This window comes from Piliocolobus tephrosceles, chromosome 14, assembly GCF_002776525.5.
Source record: "Piliocolobus tephrosceles isolate RC106 chromosome 14, ASM277652v3, whole genome shotgun sequence".
In the NCBI taxonomy this organism is placed as follows: Eukaryota; Metazoa; Chordata; class Mammalia; order Primates; family Cercopithecidae; genus Piliocolobus; species Piliocolobus tephrosceles.
In genome coordinates, this window is record NC_045447.1 from 83,157,626 (window position 1) to 83,162,038 (window position 4,413).

Below are 4,413 nucleotides of genomic sequence, written 5' to 3' on the forward strand. Positions count from 1 at the left end.
GAGAGAGAGAGAGAGAGAGGAAGGAAGGAAGGAAGGAAGGAAGGAAGAGAAAGGAAGGAAGGAAGGAAGGAAGGAAGGAAGGAAGGAAGGGAGAAAGAAAGCGAGCATACTTTCTTCCTGTTTCCTCATAGGCCAGTTCTCTCTGGCATGTGAGTTTAACATCACATCCTTCACACACAGTGAATGTGTTCGTAATAGGAGGTCCTTAGCTGGGAGTTTTTAGGGCATATCTCAGTGGGGCCAAAAAAACACCATGTAGGAGCTAATATATCTTTGCTGGTTGCTTTCTCTGGCTCCGCAGCAGACAGAAACCCTATGAATCATATCCAGGGGGCAGCTGCAGGCAACAACCAGTCTCTCCCAAGTGAGTTGAAAAGGATCTCATTACCCAGCATCCTAAGGAGGTTGTAGCCTTGGGAACCACAGGCAAGAATAGTTAACTCAGCTCCTCGGTTAGTGCCTCTTCAGTTTGAGATGGAATTTATTTGCAGGCATGGCTCCTTAACATGCCAAACCCATGCTCGAGACGTACTCCTTCTCCCGGAAGGTTAACGTGGCTCCTGTGGCTATTCCATCCCTGAGGAAAAGTGAGGACCATGCTCTCCAAACAGGCCATGCTCTGGACTACCTCTGTTTCTGTCTCCTGGGATTCCAATCAGCAAGTGAGCAACAAAGCAACCCAAACAGTGCGGTTCATAGGATGGCTGGGTGAGTGGCTGTTTGTTTTTTCCTTACTGTGGATATGTATCAGTGAAGGAATCTGTAGAACATTCTTCACAGGAACATTTAGTCATATCTAGTCAATAAATTAATGTTTAGGCTGGGCGCAGTGACTCACGCCTGCAATCCCAGCACTTTGGGATGCCAAGGCGGGTGGATCACCTGAGGTCAGGAGTTCAAGACCAGCCTGGCCAACATGGTAAAACCCCCATCTCTACCAAAAATACAAAAATTAGCTGGGTGTGGTGACGCATACTTGTAGTCCCAGTTACTTGGGAGACTGATGCAGAATTGCTTGAACCTGGGAGATGGAGGTTGCAGTGAGCTGAGAGCGCAGCATTGCACTCCAGCCTGGGCAACAGAGCAAGACATTGTTTCAAAAAAAAAAAAAAAAAGCCAGGCGCGGTGGCTCACGCCTGTAATCCTAGCACTTTGGGAGGCCGAGGTGGGCAGATCACGAGGTCAGGAGCTTGAGACCATCCTGGCTAACACAGTGAAACCCCGTCTCTACTAAAAACACAAAAAAATTAGCTGGGCGTAGTGGCGGGCGCCTGTAGTCCCAGCTACTTGGGAGGCTGAGGCAGGAGAATGGCATGAACCTGGGAGGCGGAGCTTGAAATGAGCTGAGATCGTGCCACTGCACTCCAGCCTGGGTGAGAGTGCGAGACTCCGTCTCAAAAAAAAAAAAGAAAAGAAGAAAAATCAATATTTTATTATTGATTTATTATTAATATAAATAATTATATATTGGCCAGGCATAGTGTCTCATGCCTACAATTCCAGCACTTTGGGAGGCCAAGGCAGGCAGATCACTTGAGCCAAGAAGTTCAAGATCAGCCTGGGCAACATGGTGAAACCCTGTCTCTATAAAAAAATACAAAAAATTAGCTGGGAGTGGTCAGCTTTCCTGTAGTCCTAGCTACCTGGGAGGCTGAGGTGGTGGCTGCAGTGAGCCGTGATTGTACTTGTACCACTGCACTCCAGCCTGGGTGATAGAGTGAGACCCTGTCTCCAAAAAAAAAAAAAAAAAAAAAAAGAAAAGAAAGAAATCATATATTGGTGAGGAGACAATTCAACACATATTTTTTGTTGAGCACATGCTATGTGTCAGAGTACCAGATATAAGCTCTATCTACAAGGATTTTAGGAGCTGGATTATGTGTATGGGAGGAATGTGTGAGTGTGTATAGCAAAGATGACTCCTGGGGAAGAAGAGGAAGACAAGCCCCAGAGGTATACTGCATAGGCATAATACGCACAGGCTAGCAAAGAAGCAAACCATGGATACAGCAGAGAGAATCAAAGGATGCATTGGAGACCATTTCTAGTGAGTGAGATCAGAAGAGACTTCAATAATCTGAGTGAATTTAGACATGGGCCTTGACAGGTGGACAAGATTTTTTTTGTTTGTTTTAGACAGAGTCTCGCTTTGTCACCCAGGCTGGAGTGCATTGGCACAATCGTGGCTCACTGCAGCCTTGACCTTCCAGGCTCAAGGGATCCTCCCGCCTCAGCCTCCTGAGTAGCTGGAAGTACAGATATGTGCCACAATGCCCTGCTAACTTTTTGTTTTAGAGATGGGGTCTTGCTATGTTGCCCAGGCTGGTCACAAACTTCTGGGTTCAAGTAATCTCCTGCCTTGGCCTCTCAAAGTGCTGGCATTACAGGAATAAGCCACTGCACCTGCCCCTGGTGGAGAAGATTTGAACGGCTAGATTAGAGGGAAGAGGGTGCCTTAGTAAAACCATGAGAAAGCTTGAGTTCTTCTGGGAGAAAGGTCCAGGTTGGCAGAGTGTAGTTTGTAGATTCACATGGGTAGGAAAATGTCTTGAGCTGTTATGTACCCTGAGTGCCAGGCTGAGGAGTTTCACCTTCTTCTAGGAGGGCAGAAAGAGATATAACCTGGAGAAGTCTTTCAAATGAATTTAAATTAGAAAGTGATGTGGCCAAAGCTAAAGACCTGTGTGTGGACAGGCTTGAAGTTGAGAAGCTGTTGAGAAGCTGTCAGTCAGCCGTCAAGATATAAAGGCAAGGAGAATAAGAGAAGTTGGTGGAGGTGAGGGCACTGCAGAAAACTTATACTTAACAACTGATTGAACATGGGTCAAGAGTGCGTCAGATTGGACTCCTTTGCCTGCTAAGACCAGAAAATCTCAAACTGGTTTAAACAAAAAGGGCATTGATTGGCTTATGAAAATGCAAGCCCAGAAAGGAGACAGGCTTCAGCATCAGTCTAATCCAGGGATTCTGGCTACGTTTCCCTGCACCATGGTGCCATCATCTGCATCCTCAGGCAGCTTCCAACATGGTAGCAAAATGGTTAAAATGCTATAAAACTGTTGGCTTTACAATGACACAGCAGCTCACCCAGGAAAGGAAAAAGACTGACTTTTCTCATGGCTCATTGTCTTTTTAAAATGTACACTTTTTTTTTTTTTTTGAGACAGAGTTTCACTCTTGTTGCCCAGGCTGGAGTGCGGTGGCATGATCTCAGCTCACTGCAACCTCTGCCACCTGGGTTCAAGCAATTCTCCTGCCTCAGCCTCCCAAGTGGCTGGGATTACAGGCACCTGCTACCACAGCCCGCTAATTTTTTGTATTTTTAGTAGAGATGTGGTTTCACCATGTTGGTCAGGCTGCTCTTGAACTCTTGACCTCAGGTGATCCGCCCGCCTCAGCCTCCCAAAGTGCTGGGATTACAGGCGTGAGCCACCGGGCCCGGCCTCCCTTCTTATTTTTTTAAAAAACTTTCTAAGTTGTGAAATGTGACACACAAATGGAAAAGTACATAAAACAGATTTAAGACCAGGTGTGGTGGTTCATGCCTCTAATTCCAGCACTTCAGGAAACTGAGGTAGGAGGATCATCACTTGATGCCAGAAGTTCAAGATCAGCCTGGGCAACATAGTGAGACCCCCATCTCCACAAAAAATTTAAAAATGAAGTGTGTGGTAATGCATGCCTGTAGTCCCAGCTACCTGGGAGGCTGAGGCAGGAGGATTAGGAGTTTGAGGTTGCAGAGAGCTGTGACTGCACCACTGTGCTACAGCCTGGCTGACAGAGCAAGACCTATAAGAAAAAAGGAAGAAAGGAAGAAAGAAAGAAGGAAGGAAGGAAGAGAGGAAGGGAGGGAGGGAGAGAGGAAGGAAGGAAGGAAGGAAGGAAGGAAGGAAGGAAGGAAGGAAGGAAGGAAGGAAGGAAGGAAGGAAAGAAGGAAGGAGGGCATGGTAGCTCACGCCTTTAATCCCAGCACTTTGGGAGGCCGAGATGGGTGGATCACGAGGTGAGGAGATCGAGACCATCCTGGCTAATGCGGTGAAACCCCGTCTCTACTAAAAATACAAAAAATTAGCTGGGCGTGGCGGTGGGCGCCTGTAGTCCCAGTTATGGGGAGGCCGAGGCAGGAGAATGGAGTGAACCCAGGAGGCAGAGCTTGCAGTGAGCCGAGATCGTGCCACTGCACTCCAGCCTGGGAGACACAGTGAGATTCTGTCTCAAAAAAAAAATAAAAATAAAAATAAAAAATCCCCACAAATTTAATTACAATTCAGTTAACTTTTATAAAGGAAATACCCATGGAATCATCACCCAGATCAAGAAATAAAACTTTACCAGCATCCCAGAAGCCCCCTATGTATGCAGCTCTTTCCTTCCTTCCTTCCTTCCTTCCTTCCTTCCTTCCTTCCTTCCTTC